The sequence below is a fragment of the Tamandua tetradactyla genome, chromosome 13, assembly GCF_023851605.1.
Source record: "Tamandua tetradactyla isolate mTamTet1 chromosome 13, mTamTet1.pri, whole genome shotgun sequence".
NCBI classification, from domain to species: Eukaryota; Metazoa; Chordata; class Mammalia; order Pilosa; family Myrmecophagidae; genus Tamandua; species Tamandua tetradactyla.
Window position 1 is genome coordinate 13,869,837 of NC_135339.1, and position 18,225 is coordinate 13,888,061.

The 18,225-nt window shown below is 37.5% G+C and overlaps 1 protein-coding gene across 4 annotated transcripts in view; it reads right to left on the reverse strand.

Annotated features, from left to right (window-relative positions):
- Window positions 1-18,225, reverse strand: part of NRG3 (neuregulin 3) — a 1,079,958-nt gene that overhangs the window by 952,228 nt on the left and 109,505 nt on the right. The gene's annotated exons all lie outside the window — the stretch shown is intronic.

Below are 18,225 nucleotides of genomic sequence, written 5' to 3' on the forward strand. Positions count from 1 at the left end.
AAATACATAACACTCTGTATTTCACAAAAAATATTCCATAAAAATAGAAACCTTACCTTCACTGCATGAAATGTCCTCTGATATTTTCTATTTCATACTAATTAATGTTTTAAATGATGTTTGTAATATAAAACCACTAATAGTTCACAGACTGCAATTTGAAAAATGCCATGCTAGGGGACCCCTTTTTTTAATGTAAAACAAAAACTCCCATATCCCCATATCCCCCTCCAGTGGCCAGTCAATTTCTCCACTGCACTTCTTATCCCAACTCCTCAAACAGATGTCGGCACACAGTCTCCACTTCTGCACTCCTCATGCAGCTGAAATCTCTCCAAACTGGTCTTGACCCCAGTCACTCCACTAAATTTTCCCTTGCAATGGTCACCAACAGCCCCAATGTTGCCAAATCTAATGGACACCTTCCAATCATCATTCTCAACCTCTAAATAGCCTTCACCATAATTGGCTACTCTGTTTTCCTTAGAATACACAGATCTCTTGGCTTTGCAGAGGGCACAGGCGCCACTCCTGGTTTTCTGCTACCTCACCATGCATTCCTCAACCTCCTTTCCCTACCCCTTCCCCACACCTCATCCATCTTTCTGTACCTGAGGAGCCTCGGGGCCCAGTCCTGGAACTGAGCCTCTTCTTAATCTATATTCTATTCCAAGTAAGGTCAAAATCTAGGTTAACTATCATTTATGTTCTAAAGTGTCCCCAGAGTTTATCTCCAGTTCAGAATTCCCTGTGATCAAGGCTCACATATTCTACTGCATACTTGACTTATCCACTTGTATATTTCATCTGAATTTCAAACCTAACGTTTCCAAACTCATGATTGTACCCACGAACCTACTCCCCTAACCAGGAATTTATTGTCTCATGGTTTCAGAGGCTGGATGGCTTGTTTACTTCCAGGATAGGTGTGTCATGGTGGGCTGACAACCCTTGGACCTCCTTGGTTTTCCCACCACATGGTGAGGTTCCATCCTTTCTCTTCCTGGTTTGAGATGACTTCCAGCTTTCACCACATCTGAATTTCTTCTGCTTATAAAGGCACCCAGGAGTCAGATTGAGGCCCAGCTTCATTCAGAGGGGTGACCCCCCAGCTGAAACAACTTCAAGAGACCCATTCACAAAGGGCTCACACCCACAGCAATGCAGACTATGACCAAGAACATGTCTCTTAGGGAGGTACATAATTCAGTCCACCACACTGGTCATTCTCTTTCTCACTGGTTCCAACACATCCACACCCACACACATCCCTTGCCATTTCCCACAAAGCAACCAGACTGATCTTTTAAAATGTGAATTAGGTAATATCACTGCTCTCCTCCTTTCCCAAGCATCCATTCATAATTCTTGACACTTACTAAACACACACCATTTTTAAAAAATTGAACAAATGATGTGTTTGCCATGTAGCCTTGCAAGAGATAAAGGAAGCTGAAGCAAAGCACAACATGCCTTGAAACAGTTATTTTGCATATATGACTAATGGAAAGGGGGAAGAAATAGAAATTTTATAAAACAGCCATTTCTAGAATGTTTTTATGCAGTTCAGCCCCTGCACTATATCACCGATTTTTGATGGTGAGACACTATGATAACTACCAGAATATCCAGAGGCATCTCATACCTGGTTTGTAGGTTGCACATGAACCCATACAGAAATTGACCCCTGTCTCCAAAATAAATAAAACAGAACTCAAAACAGCATGGTTTAAAGTTGGATTGTATGATGTGCGAATGAAACTGTTTAATAATAAGTAGAGAGATACAAGTATTGGAGAAAATGTGGAGAGAGAGAGACACCTATTCACTGTTAGTAATGGCAGAGAAGTGTAGCCCTCTGGTGGGCAGTGTGGTAACTTCACAGGAGACGAGGTGTGGGGGTTGCCATATGATCTCACAACCCCCACTGCTAGTACACACTTGGATGAACTGAGAATGGGGACTCAAATGGACTTTTGCACTTGGTGTTTATGGACGCAGTGTTTAAGATATGCGATGGATGCAAATGGATGGCAGTGACCTAAATGTATGACTGAGGATGGAAGGGGGAACTGTGGTGTGTACATACAATGGGCCACTGAGAAGCTGCAAGAAGGAATGAAGTTGTGAGGCATGCAACCAGATGAATGAACCTTAAGAGATATATGTTAAATAAAATGCTAGGAACAAAAAGACAGATATTATCATGTCCAAATCATGTGTACTAACTATAATAGAAAGATTTGGTGAACTAAAGTTGAGAACATGGGTTATCAGGGGCTTATTGTAAAGCCTCTGAAACTCATACCCTTTACAGTGGGGCTTACTGTAAAGGCTCCTAGATTGTAAGCTCTTACAGCAATCACATATATTCAGGAAGTGTAACTATTAATTCTAAATTCTGAAATACTGAGCTGTTTGTATATAACATGGTCTTTCCCATAAACTTCAGGTATTTATGTGACACCTGAGACTTAGAGTTAGAGCTCTGAACCTATGAAAGTTAGCATTATCCCACACAGGAACTATTTAAAAAGTTGAAAAAGTGATCAGACTTCCATTAGAGATATAAATGAAACTGATCTTGATAGGACTAAGGTAAATCAGAATACAAGATAAAGGATGATGTAGTCTATATTTTAAAACTTCAACTTCTGTGTGATATAAAAGTAAAATATGTTCAGTGCAAAACTTATATTTTTGGTAGTGCATTATCTAATTTAACTTGTATAATCAGCTTATTTGAGCACTATAGTTACATGAAATCTTGAATAGGGAGTGGGATCTTGTTGGTTTGTACAGGTAAATGTGATGCCCTGATACATCCCAGAGCGATTTGGGCAGAAAATCAAAAAATTATTTGCAAAGCCCCCTTGGGGTCTGGGAGAAAGGAAGAAATACTCAAGTTCCTCATTTGGAGAATTCCTGATATTCTCACAGGCAGTGGGGACAACGAAATCAATAGGCTGAGTCCTCAGTCTTGAATCTCACCCCTGTGAAACTCATACCTGCAAAGGAGAAGCTAACCCTACTTACTATGCTTGGAAGCCTTTTGTTGCTCAGATGTGGTCTCTCTCTCTAAGCCAACTCAGAAAATGAACTCACTGACCTCCCTCTATGTGGGACATGACTCCTGGGGGTATAAATCTCCCTGACAACCTGGGACATGATTCCTGGGGATGAGCTGGGACCTGGCATCGCGGGATTGAGAAAGCCTTCCTGACCAAAAGGGAGAAGATAGAAATGAGAGAAAATAAAATTTCAGTGGCTGAGAGATTTCAAACAGAATCAAGAGGTCATTCTGGAGGTTATTCTTGAGCATTACATATATAATACCTTTTTAGTTTATGGTGTATTGGAGTGGACAGATGGAAGTACCTGAAACTACTGAACTATATTCCAGTAGCCTTCTCTCTTGAAGACAATTGTATAACTATATAGCTTTCACAGTGTGACCATGTGATTGTGAAAACCTTGTGGCTGATGCTCCTTTTATTCAGGGTATAGACAGGCGAGTAAAAAAATAAGGACAAAAATAAATGATAGGGGAAAGATAATGGGTAAAAAAGTTTTTGGGTAGATTGCTATACTAGTCATCAATGAGAGGCAAGGGTAAGGGGTATGGGATGTATGGGTTTTTCTCTTTTTTCTTTTTATATCTTTTTCTGGAGTATTGCAAATGTTTAAAAATGATCATGGTGATAAATACACAGCTATGTGATAATAATTTAAGCCACTTATTGTAGACTATGTATGACTGTATGGTGCATGAAGATATCTGAATAAAAATATTTAAAAAAAGAGTGATTGGGAAAAATGGCCTTAGGTAGACAACTTATTAAGGAATTAAAGGGACACTTCAGAGAGCAAATGGTATCAAAGTGGTGCAAACTTTGACACTTCTTTTCATGAAAAGTGACTAATCTCAGCCAAGTCAGCTTCTCTTATAAATGAAAAATCCTTAGTGGGTGCAAAGTTTCTGTTTGAGGTGATCAAAGTTTTGGTAATAAATGATGGTGATATGCCAATATTGTGAATGTAATTAACTTCACGGAACGGTATAACTTAAAGTGGTTAAATTGGGAAATTTTAAGTTGCATATATGCCAGTACAATAAAAAGTTAAAAAAAAAAAAAAAGCCAGCATGGTAACTGGGAATTTCCTGGAGTAAAATTTGCTGTATTTGAATTAATAGCTTAAAGACAGAAAAGGAGCAGGTTGAGTGTCAGAGTACTGAATTTCTTGCTGATGTTAGTATACAAGAGAGGCTTTTAGCCCAGGACAGGCATGCCATTGCCTCAGGACATCTGTCAGTATAGTAAGGTAATAATGGATGCCAAATTCAAGATACTGATTATTTCTTCTCAGGTTTGGGAGGGAGGATATGATCTGAGAAGGACACCAGGGAACCTGACTTCAGAAAAACTGTTTGCGTTCAGGCAGAACCTATGGGAGTTAAGATTTGATCCAGTTTTTCTGACTTTAAGGATGAGGGTGTCTTCACTATCATGTGTTGAGAAGTGCTGCGGCATTCAGTGAGTGGGAAAATACAGAGCGTAGAACGCAGAAAGACCTTGATGACATGGGTTTAGGTTCATCCCTTGCTATTTCATCACCTTGACAAGTTCCCTACTTCATGTGTCCATTTTCTAATCTTTAACATGCAGACCAATGCCAGAGACCTGGGTTTGATTCCCGGTGCTTGCGAATGCAAAAAAAAAAATGCGGACAAAATTATGTGCAGCATAATTTCTGGGAAAAGGGCCTTGCACACTCTCAGATCACAGTAGGTCTCTACTCCTATCAGTTTTACTGGAACAACAAGAACAGCATTTGTATCCAGATTAGAAGTCAGAGAGAAGGGGATGTTAGAATAATGCCAAGTTTGCCCCTGCTCACAAGTAGGATGGCATGTGCGTCACCTCCACCATTTTTAATACCATTTGCATCCTACGGCAACATGTAGAAAGTGAGAGCAGTGTACTACTATGCTCATCACTGGGATTCACCCTCAGATAATTCTGAACAACCAACTAAGCAGGATTTCCTTGAATCCAATATTGCGCCATCTTCTGTCCCAACATGGGAGAATGCAAAGGGTTTAGGAGGTGAACTTCTAGTGCGTCCTATTTCTATTCTGCCCATTTTAGTATATTGCATCTTATGGATGACATTGGCTTTTAAGCGTGCAGGCCACAATCTGCAAAGATGCAAATAGTTGGAGAAGACAGTATAGCCTTGAATTTGTTCTAAAGGAAGTGTTGCTGGTTTTTGAGCCCACTGACTCCACAGATGGCCAAATACATTTGAGTGACTCATGTTTGAAATGTGGGTTTAAATTCCTACAAATGCCTCTTGAGGGCCTGGGTTGACCAGTGGGATGCGTTTCTATGGAAAATAGTAAAAATAGCAGGAACAACTACTTGGGTTGTTTGACTTGGGACACTGTTTCCACCGTTGCCCTGCTGGGTCAGGCAACTTGGGAGGGCTTAACTGCCATCAGGATTTCATATCAAAGACACATTTCTTACTTCAAAATCACTTGATTCTCAAGCTGAGCTTTGCTGTGATCAATTCTCAAATGTTCCAAATCTGATTCTTTATGAATAACTGTGTATTTGAGATATTTAATCACTTTGATGCTTAGCAGAGATGTCAAGTATCTGGAAATGGAAACTTCTCCTCACCAGGTTGATTACATGACGCACATTGGTACAGCCAGCAGAGAAAGAGCCTTTTCCCTTCTGAGTGAGGGTGGAGGGAGAGAACATGTCTTTAGAAAGCACCCTCTAAAGGTGAACCCCAAAGTTTGACAGCGAGTCAGAGATGCAATAATATGCTTCCACTGAACACTCACTCTGCAGCACGCTAAGACCCACAGGGGTGGGTCACGGTGGCTCAGCAGGTAAGAATGCTTGCCTGCCATGCCTGAGGACCCAGGTTCAATTCCTGGTGCCTGCCCATGTAAAAAAAAAAAAAAAAAAAAAATATCCTGGACAGAGAAATGATAGACTCACGGACTTAAAGTTTTACAGAAACCATATTTCTGTAAAGGAGCATAATATGTAGAGGGTAAACACGTTCTACCTAGTGCAAAAGGACATGCAGTCATTAGGAAAAAAAACTATGCAGTTACTAAATTGCAACAATCTTCTATTTCTAAATAAATAAGATACTCATGTTTTTATGCCACATTTAATTTTTTCAACTTCCATAAGTGCGGATAGTGGGTCCATAAAAAAGGCTGTGGGATTCATTAAGGTTGAAGAAGCTGGAATCAAGAGGTGAGGCAATTATTAACGAGGGATGGGCAGCTTCCACAGGCCCAAAGACAAGGTGACTTCACTTTCTGAAAAAATTTAAAGTATTCCAGACCTGAAGTAATGAGATCCCTAGAGTAACAGTTCATCTGTAAGCACAGAGATGAAAACATATTTGGCAACTGTTGATATTACTTGTTAGTCACAATTTTCCATATTTTATACAATAAAGGATGTTCTTTCCTGCTTAGGTTAGGTGGTACAGTGCAAGGAAAACACAGGTGGGAAGCATTTCAAGATGAGTGAGTTTGTCTAAAAGGAGATTTTCAAATTTGCAAGCATTGCAATATATGTATGTGTGCAATGTTATAAAAGGGTTTTCCCCCTCAAAGGGCTACGAACAAAGCAAAATGGTTTTCTAAGTTGCTAAATCCAAAATAAAAGGGACAAACTTAAATAGGACCCAAACTCATGTCTGCCCTGAGACTACAGATATAACAGTATGAAATAATGAGCTAACATAATACTTTAGGAATTGGAAATGCATTTACATGATAGGTATTTTGAAAGTCAGAAAAACACAAACACAAGAAGTCATTTAGGTTTTCTGAGTAAAAGTTAATTGGCTTTATTATGTGTCACACAGGACATTAAGGGAGTAAAGTATAAATTCCTTTGTCTGTCCCTGCCCTCTCCTTCCTTACTCCATTCATTCCTCTTTTCCTTTCTTTTATTTTATATTTCCTTCTCTTTTCTCAATCTCTTCTTTCCTTTCCTTCAGTGATAGACTGAGTTATGTACCTTTGCAAAAACATGGTCTTAATCAGAATTCCTACAGGTGAGAAGCCATTTACAAATAGGAACTTTTGAAGATGGTGTTGTGTTAGTTAAGGTGTGGCCAACTGAATTAGGGTCAGCCTTAATCTGTATTAATGGAAGTCTTATAAGGAGAACCTGGGAGTCACAAGAGACAGACAAGGGAGGACATCACCATATGGAGGAAGAGATACAAGCCAAGGAACCCCAAGGATAGCCGGCAGCTCAAGAAAGCTAGCCTTGTCAATATCTTTCTTTTTTTTTTTTTTTTTTACATGGACAGGCACCGGGAATCAAATCCGGGTCCTCTGGCTGGCAGGCGAGCACTCTGCCTGCTGAGCCACTGTGGCCCACACAGCCTTGCCAATATCTTGATGTGAGAGCTCTACTAGCCACAAAAACATGAACCAATAAATTCTTACTGTTAAACTCCATTGTGTGGTATTGTCAGAGAGGCTGGTGAAGCCAGAGACCTTCCATTGTCATCCGTTTTCTTCTCCTTTGTTTTAGTTTGCAGGTTGCTGGAATGTGCTACACCAGAAATGGAATGGCTTTTAAAAAAGGAATTTAATAAGTTACAAATTCATAGTTCTAAGTCTATGAAAATGTCCAAACTAAGGCATTGAGGGAAAGATATTTTAATTCAAGAAAGGCCGATGTGTCAGAAACACCTCTGTCAGCCGGAAAGGCACGTGGCTGGTATCTGCTGGTCCCTGGCTCCTGGACTCCATTGCTTTCAGCCTCTGCTCCTGTGGGGGTTGGTTCATCATTTTGCTTCTCTGGGGCTGGCTTTCATCTCTTGGCTTCCCTTGGCTCTCTCCAGGTTCTGGCTTCCTTAACATCTCATGGTGATGTCTGCTGGGCTCCAAGAATCTTTAAATCTCCGTGGCATTCTCCAAGTGTCAGCATCTGTGTCAGCTTTGCTCTGTAGTTTCAGTCAGCTCTGTCATTTTTGGCTTTCTCCAAAATGTTTTCTCCTTTAAAAGATTCCAGTAAACTAATCAAGATTCCACCTGGAATTTTAGAGTCACATCTCCATCTAATCAGATGGTCACAACCACCGATGGGCATGTCACACCTCCATGGAGACAATCTAATCAGAAGTTTCTACCTACAATTTTGAATCAGGATTAAAAGAAATGGCTGCTCCCACAAGACTGAATCAGGATTAAAACATGGCTTTTCTGGGGTACATAACAGATCAAACTGGAACACCCTCCCTTTCCTTTCCTGTTTTATCTTATCCTTTCTTTTCTTTTCAATGTATATCTCCAAATGACAGTCCTAGAAACTTTCCTCAAGCAGTGGTAAATAAGAGGTATTTTAAAAACATGATTTTTGTCTTTACTATAAGAGGGATTCACTAATGTAGAGGAGTTTACTGATTCAGAGCAAAAAACAGAAAGCAGTGGAATAGAGCATAACGTTTGTTTAATTTTAGTTTGGAATTTCTATATAACAGTAGTCAGGATATTATATTAAAAATCTAAACAAATTCCTAAATTGGAAGAAATTATTTTAAAAGGGGAAAAAAGCCAGAAGAGCAATGATATTCGAGTGAGACCATTTGAAACAAGAATAAATTTAAGTAATTTTGCAAAAGAAATTATCATATTGTTAAGCATTGCATTAATTCAAGAGTTTCTTTCAAGTTGCCTATTAACCAAATTGCATGCAGAATTGTTAGTGCTTGCTACAGATATAAGGTTAGTAAGTGAATATATCAATTTTTTGAGCTTTTAGTGAGCACATTATTTTAATGATATTTTCTGCTTTATTCATCTTTCCTCTAGAATGATTACAAGAAAGACCCCACTGAAGAGGCTTTTGGGTTGTAAATATTAACCATTTAATTGTTTTTGTTACATTTATTTGGATGATCCTTTGTAATACTCTTTTCTCTAGTAGAGAAAGCAGCTCTTTTCTTTTTTGGAACTCAGAAGTTTTTCTCACCAATTATACAAATCACAGAGAAACGAACATCAATATGAATTGATGAGGAAGTCACAGCATGTGAATCAATCTCTGCCTCACTCCTCACATAGAAAATGAACACAGCAAAAGTATACTGGGGAAGAGTCCACCTGAACTAACAATCAAGGAGAGTCAAATCATCTGAACTTATATGTATGATTTTGTGGATGATTTTCAGGTTCTCCCACAATATTAGGACTAGCTTAAAGTGGATAAAAGCATTATTTCTAGTTTCACTTTTAAAAGCCATGCTAGACATTCAATAGTTTTAGAATAATGTGTATCTAAGTATCTTAGACTCCTCCCTCTTCCTCCTCTTCAACATTCAATCCATTCGTTCACTCAACAAAGTTCTAGAGGATATACTATATGCCCCACACTGTTTGCTGTGCTTGGAATACATCAGTGAACCAAGCAGATAAAGGTCACTTTTAGCATGAAATTAATATTATAGTGGGAAGGGACACACAATAAACAACACACAAAATAAATAAGAATACTGTAAGTTTATTAGATGGTGATTAGCGCTACGGAATCAAGAAAAAAGTGAAGTAGGAAAAGTAAAATCAGAAGTGAGGGAGGGAGCAGGCTGCAATTTAAAATAGTATGGTCACTTCTCATTGAGAAGATATTTCATTAGAGAGTTGATGGAGTAAAGGTTTTCACCATAAAGGTACCAGGATATTCCAAGCAGAAGGAATAGCCAGTGCAAGGACCCAAAGCTGGGTACATGCCTAGCATGTTCAAGGAAGAAAAAGGCGACTAGCACAGCTGAGACAGGGGAGCAAGTGGGAAAGGGCCAGGAAGAAGGAACCAATCTACATCAGGAGAATTTTGTGACCATTGACAGGATTTTGGCTTTACTCTGAGTGAAAAAGAAGCTACAGTAAGGTTTGGATCAGAGCAATGATATGCTATGGCTTTACATTTTTTAGAAGAGTTACAATGAGCGTGGTACTGATATTAGAAAAAGCAGAGGTAGAAGTAGGGAGAAGAGTTCAAAAGCTCCTGGAGATTAAGGAAAGAGCACATGCTGAGACAAGGGAGAGAGATGAGGTCTTCTTCATAAGCAGCTGGCTTCTGGATGTATGGTGTGATTATAACCAACAGCTTTCCAGATGCCTGGGATATGGGCAGCGATAGGAAGATGTTAACAAGGATAACTTATGTCCCTGCTTCCAGTCTGGGACCTCAGAAATCTACCGTTCACACTTATGCCGGAGGAACTGATCTAAACTCCACCCTGTCCGTCTTTGATGACATTCTGTAGCCTATATGGAAAAAGTGAAGATGAATATATGACCGTGGTATGTCACTTACCTTCCCTGTGTGCTGCAATTGTTTGCTGTCCAAACAGTGGTAAGAATGACTATTTCGTCAGACTTCTGGGAAGATCAAATTAAAACATTTCATCCATGATGAAAACATTTTCTTTGCTACATAAATGATACGGATGATTAGGAAGTATGTGCATTTTAAAAGTACAGGTAAACAAAGTTCCAAAGGGTTGATATAAATAATTTGTAAACCACAGTGAGAAACATACTTGGTTCAGTAAAAACAAAGAAAAATACATTTTTTTTCATCTAGCATCTTCCCAATATACTTTCAAGCTGATAAGTTTAGAAAGTATCTCATCACAAGGTTAGGCACAACTTTCCCAAGAAAATATACAATTTAGAAAACATATTAGCAGAGAAGTAGACATCTGTGACAAGATTTCATGTGACTAGAGCACCCCGCTAAAAGACCTGTCAGAAGCACGTATCACATCACTCCATTTGCTCCCTTAGTATAAGCGCCCCACTAAACTGGACTCACATACATCTTTATGCTATTTACAGATAATAAATTAACAATTTAAGTAGATTTAAGAAGTGTAGCATTGTATATTAGAAGTATCATCCACATTTTCAAGGATAGTCACAGTTTCATTCAATTCTATTCTGGTCTGCTGACTGTTAAAGGCATAAGTGAAATTTATTTTATTTGAGCATTAAGAACTCATTTCTTCAGATTGTGTTATAACTGCCAAAGTGAAAAAGAATCCTCATTTGGAGAATTATTGATATTCTCACAAGCAGTGGGGACAACCAAATTAATAGGCTGAGCCCTCAATCTTGGGGTTTGTTCCTATGAAACTTATCCCTGCAAAGGATAGGCTAAGCCTACGTAAAATTAGGCCTAAGAGTCACCCCCAGAGAACCTCTTTGCTGCTCAGATGTGGCCTCTCTCTCTCTCTAAGCCGACAAAGGAAGCGAACTCACTGCCCTCCTCCCTAGGTGGGACATGACTCCTAGGGATATAAACCTCCCTGGCAACATGGGACAGAAATCCTAGAATAAGCTGGGACTCAGCATCAAGGGATTGAGAAAATCTTCTCAACCGAAAAAGGAACAGAGAAATGAGACAGAGTGTCAGTGGTGAGATATTTCAAACAGAGTCAAGAGGTTATCCTAGAGGTTATTGTTATGCATTATATAGATAATCCCTGTTTAGTTTATGGTGTATTACAGTGGCTAGAGGGAAGTGCAAAGAAAAAAAAAAGTGAAAAAGAAGTCTATGTAGTCTCCTTACAAAACTTATAAAGTTGATCATCTTTACAACATACCCTAACCTCTCCAAGGAAAAAAAATGTTTCTTAAACAATGCATTTTCATTTTAATTAGTACAATAAAAGAGTATATAGCATTATTCAAAGTATGTGGTATTAATTTTAACTATTCATTTGGACAAGGATTAGGTCTTTGTAAAACCCTTATTTATAGAGAGTGTTGAAAATTTAAGCATGAAATTTGTTAAAATTATTCATAGTCACAGAACAATCTCAGAAAATTCTAGCTGAGAAGTAATAGTGTTGATGAAATTGGATCTTGCAGTGTTTTAAAATGCATGCAAATATACAATCTATGCATAAAAAAACAAAGCTTATCACAATTGTAGGTTATATTAATTATACTCTAAAAATAAATTCATGTAGGAAGGAAGACCTGAACAAGATATAATATTTCTGCTCTTTAAAATGCAACTTTTGATTTTCAAAAGAATCAACTGCTAGAATGCAGCAATTCTTCAAAATTACATAGTTGAAAACATTGGTGTATTGCCTCCCATAGTTTGGGGTTAGTTTTGGAAATTGTTCTATTATATGTCATCATTTCCCTCAGGCTCCACTATCACTTTCAGAATGAAGTTTGTTAGTTGAGCCTTGAAGTTTTGCAAACATACTTTCTAAAACAAGGTACAAGTTTTATCTTTCACATAAATGAAAGTTTTTCACTGTCAACAGTCATTAACGTGGTAACTAATCTTGAGAATCTAAAAACGTGTTTTTTTTAAAAAATGAATTGCTATGCTAAGGTTTTTAAAAAGTGGAGATGTTTAAAAGAAAAAGGGCATCCATTTTTGAAAGTTATGGTTATGCTTTTGAGTAGACCCATGTCTCATCGAATAAGTGTAAAAAAAAGTTAGGGGGGTGGCCACTGAGATGGCGGGGTCACTGAGAGAGCTAATATTTGCTAGTCATTTATAAATGATACACATCATTTTATCACATAATATATTTTCTTTTAGTCCCTGCAATAGTCTCGGAGGTAGACTGCTTTAATATTTTCCCAGATAAGAAAACTGAGACTCGGGAGGATCTGATAATATTGGGAAATCATGTAGAGTAAGTAGCAGTGTCAAGACTAAAACCCACATTGCTAGACTCCAAAGACCCATGAGATGCCCACTTGACCCTACTGCTTAGGCATGTGGGGTATCAAAGATTCGGAAGGTACCAGTCACTGCAAAGGTTCACAGAACCTGAATGGCCAGATTGGGAGGCAGGATTTGAAAGATCTCCAAACCTCGACTGATCTCTTTAGGAAAGGAAGCCAGTGGTTGCCACCATCTAGAACACAATTGCAATAGAGACCAAAAACTATTGCAAATGAATATTTGCAGACAACTCAGTCTCTCACAGATCAGATATCATGGAAGACACTTGGCTAGGATGACAGTATCTTCATAGTACTGAAGTGATAAAGACATAATTTGGTACATACATGATGCAATAAATTATGCTGGGTCCTCTGGAGACACAAAGACAAACCCAGCTCAGGCCCTACCCACAAAGAACCCAATGACTGTAGAGAGATTATGCACAAATGAAACACAGGATAGGAGATAGCAAATGGCATTAAGTAAAATCACAGAACACGTATGCTTGTTTGACAGCTATCATGGCCCAAGCACTAAGTTACATGTCTCAGCTATCATCATAACTCTCCCAGACCCTATAACATAAATAATAACACCTCCAATTGACAGGTGGCGCATCTGAGGCTCAGGACTATTAGGTATCACCCCCAATACTAAGGCCACACAACTGATATGGACTATTCAGAACGCAGGGTCCTCCAAGCACTAGCCTGATCTCCACATTTCATTGTCTTCAGAGCAATGAAGATCAAGAATTCAGCTAGTTAACAGAGGAGGAAGACTCTGGTGTCTTGGCAGTCACTGCCTTTGGAGGGGGTGGTATGTGAGCTGAGTGCAGAACGATGGCAGCTTTCAGACACAGAAGGTTGGAATGGAAGGTCATTCCATGGAGGAAATCCACAAGAAGTCATGGAGCAGGAATGCAGAAGGACAAGAGTAGCTTGGCTTTGATGGAGCCCCTGGCACACACAGACCATACACTGGGGCCCAGTGTTGGGGAGGCAGGTGGCCCCCATATCATAAGAGGCCTCAGATGCCAGGACAAGAGCTCTCCTGCACCTCGAAGGCATTGTGGGGCCCTGAAGGCCTCTGAGCAGATTCATGAGCTGACCAGATGCAATACAGAAAGATTAACTTGGTAACAGTGTTGAAAGTGAGAGTATGTGAAAGGCTCATGTAGATCAATGATTAGTTTGAATGATATTAATCCACGAGTTTGAGTGATACTTTAACTTCACGAAAGCCTTATGCACTTTATTCCAGAATTTAAATATGTGATTTTTAAGGATGACTAACTGACAACATGTTATTTATTATGTTTTTGCTTCAAAACATACCTCTGAGCCCACCTCATGCCATTCTAGTTGTACCTAGAATTTGTATAAACTAAATCATAGCTTTGCAGTACTTGGTAAGGTTCCAAAATTGTGATACAGAAATTCAGTCTTGCAAAACTATGCATCTATATCACATATGCACATATCCACTCATACACTGATCCTCATGATCTCTCCACTTCCTCTCCCCCATCTTTTATCCTCCTCTATCTTACCTCTACCCTACTTCTGTCTCTGGTCTCTCTATAAGCACAAATGCTCAGCATTATTATTAAATTATCAGAAAAGTTAGCAGGAAATGCCTTCTCATTTTCACACTATGCATTCATCTTAGCTATTCAAGGTAAAAGAAAATGACCACTGGCAGAGAGATATAAATATCTTAAAATACAGAGTCAGAATTACATCATGTTGCATTGCTATTAAGTCTTCATTAAGCATATGCTTCAATAAGCAATTATATTCTGAGTTACTATGTTGTGACAGAAAGTGGAGCGTGAAGGAAGGAGAGATCCATAAGCCATTTGGTTACCTCATCTCAAACAATGATATTGGCAACATTTTCCTGGAATTCAGCTAAATGACAACAGCCTAGGGGATATACTATAGACTTGAGATATGCATAATGCAACACTTTCAAGACTTGTGTAAATATTATGACGTACCACAATGCCTTTAAACAATAGACAGAATGCTCTGACAAATATTCTGTTCCTAATGGCCATGAGATGCATTATCTGTTTGTCACACATAAACTAAGATGTTGTGTGATTTAAAAAAAAATAATAATTCCATCACGTTAACACTCAGACAGCTATCCTCTTTTTATTCTTAAAATTTGAAAGCAGAATTTTCTTTAGCAAAGCTGTCGCTGTGCATTAAAATGAAAGAAAAAGAGTTTTCTATGATGAATGGATAAGACCATGGGCAGATCAGCTGAAGGCATCCCATCTGCTAGGCAGCAGCCAACACAATGTAAAACCAACCTCGGCACTTGTATCTAGATAAGACACTGGTTAAGGATCAGATATTAGGAGGATTTCTCTAAGATGAGAACATCAACAACCCATAGGAAATCCTATAGAAGGAGGTGACCTCTCTCCTACCTCAAATCTCAACCATTTTCTACCTTTCTGTCAACATTCATAGGAAGTAACTGAATGAACATGCTAGTACTCCATGCCATCCCTAAGTTATAAGACAGAGGTCAGTGCACAAGGACAGCCAATAGATGGTACATAAGGACAGAGAGGTGCCTTCCTTAGAGGGCAATGGCAACAATCAGAAAGCACAAGACCAGGGCTCTTTCCTAAGTCCTACGTCACAGTGGACAGCCACAGCCAGCAAAACAGCCTGAAATGAGGAGCTTCACACACAGTGGAGATTCATGCCAGAGTGAGCAGCCACAAAATGCATGAAACCAAGAAAGAAAACTAAAGAAAATCTGTGAATCTACAAGAAGATATTAGATTAAAGAAAGGAAATACCTCTCCTTGAGATAGAATTTTTACAAGTATTGTAAGAAAATTTGATAAAAGTAATTTTGCAGTTACTTTTTTTTTATCTCTTATACGTATATGCTTATGTTATATAATAACATAGTATATTATATTCATTACATAATTATTTGAGAGGATATTGTTCTATGAAACATGGAAAGATGAAGAAGGAATGATTGTGTTGGATGGGAAACACAATGGGTATAATTAAAACTACTGAATCGATCACTAGAAAAATCAAACGTGGAGAAAACACAAATTCATCTTGAACTCAGTGGGGAAGGATAAAGGCACAAAGTGCTGAGAAAGTTTGGCATATAGAAGACACCTCAGAGACCAGATTCATATAAAAAACAAATATGAAAAAGAGCAAAATGGGGACATTTATCAAAAAAAAAATAACAGGACACAATTTTCCTCACATAGAGAAATATTTGAAATATTAGGAAATATACTTATGGGAAAAAAACCTAAATTCCATTAGAATCATGGCCATATTTTTTTAATTTCACTTTTAAAAACCTTAAAGTACAAAAGAAAAAAAAGGCAACTGCAAAAGAAATAAATGAAACTATACTGGTTCCAAATTTGATTTATATAATCAGATAATAGAAGATTATGGAACTCTTTTGAGAAAAAAAGACCATGACCCTAGAATTAAACATCCAACAAGTTATTCATCAGTAGGCAATGTATAAGAGCAATAGAAAGCTATCCTGTCATGTGCAGTTCTCTCAAACTATCCAATATACCATCCTTCCTGGGGAAAAATAATATTAAAAGGTTCACCTAAACAAGACAACAAAAATTCAAGAATTAGGAAGTCATGCTTGAAGAGAGAAAAAACTGAGAAAGCTGTTAAACATAAAGTCAATTTTCAAGGATTATGTTTCATATTATGTTTATACTTAATGTAATGTCCAAAATAAATATCCAAGTAGATATGCTATAGATAATAATAAGAGATAAAATAATAAATGGAAAAACATAACATTATAGCAACAAAAATAGCAATATTAGTAAGGAATCTAAGAGAATAAAAAGCATTCTCAATTATTCAATTTACATGGTGATAGTTTATGTATATATATTAGTTTATTCCTCCTGTTGGTCATCAGAAAGAAAACTAAATTTTTAATTTCAAGCTGATTTTAATGGAGTAAAATAGATTAACAAATTAGCAAAGAAATAAAATACAACTCAAGCTACAAGACAGAAAAGGCAGAAGGAGCAGATCATATATGCATCAGAAAATGTATGAGCATTTCCCTAATAAAGCATTGGGTAAAACTCATGAGCTGTAGTACAGTCAAATGTTGTAATCAGAGACAAAAATTGTATCTCTTAAAATTTTCATTATTAAATAACAATAAGTTAATGCAATAATTTAATACTTCAACCAAAATAATTGTAAAATAAACTTTTTTAAAAAAACATAGTTATGAAATTACAAAGATGAAACAAAATTAGTAGTCCAATTATGAGCAGCAATTAGAGTCATTCATTTCCATTCTAATCAGGAAAAAAACACAAGATTTCCTGTTACAGCCATTATTATTACACAATACTCCAGAAATTCTAGGTATCGCAACTGAAAAAGAAAATAAAAAGAAAAAGCAATGTGGCTATCAGATAGAAGACATAATTGTAATTAATTATACCTGACATACCTACATCAGAAACCTAATTTTTTTCAGATTGGAAACAGAACTGTAATTTGAGAAGGATATCACAAATTGAACAAAAGGCAGCAACACATCAAAGTTGACCAGAAAGCGTTACCTTACCTCCTTTATAAAAATTTGCAGCCTTACTGAAAAGGAAGAGAATCTCCCCTAATAAATAGCTGGAAAGGAGCCCAATTTACTTCATTTGAACATTAGAGAACATGATCTCAGAATTCTGGGAAATTTGGGAATATTCTGCTCAGTTTTTAATGAAAAGGACCTCTCATGCACAACTGATAGAAATGAAACTGAAGGAACTTTAAAGAGGGCAGTTTGGAAATAGAGAGCAAAAACCTTGAAACGGTGATTCCCTCTAAACTAGCACTTACATTTTTAAATATATGTTCACAAAAACACAGTTTAAAACAGCAAAAATGTGGAGACCACAATAGAGAATTGGTTAAATGAAGGTATATATTTTAGGAAGACAGGTCCAGCTCTGGGGAAATAATCAGATGATATTAAATAGTGAATAAAGAGGATTCAGTATGCTATATGCATAAATGTACAAAAAATAAATTGATAGGATTCTTAATATGCTTTTATATTTTCTGTATAGTCAACATGTATTACTTTAGTAAACAGAAAATATTAAATATAAAAACAATTTTAAAACATGCGGATTCCATCAAGAGTATACTATGCATGCTTATTTTTTAAGGGAAGAAGTTTGATCTTGTGGAACAGGTGATAAAGTGAAATTGGAATAATTTGACTCACAGTCTCAACTACTTTTAACTACAATATATGATCAGGATCAAATAATATTCCTTTCTCCTGGCTTTAGTTTCCTTAAACTATCAAATGAGGTTAGTGCACTATACTTTTCCTATGCTATATTGTTATAATGCTAATATATTAAATGACAGGAAAACAGACCAATTTATCTCTAATGTCTTTTTAAACA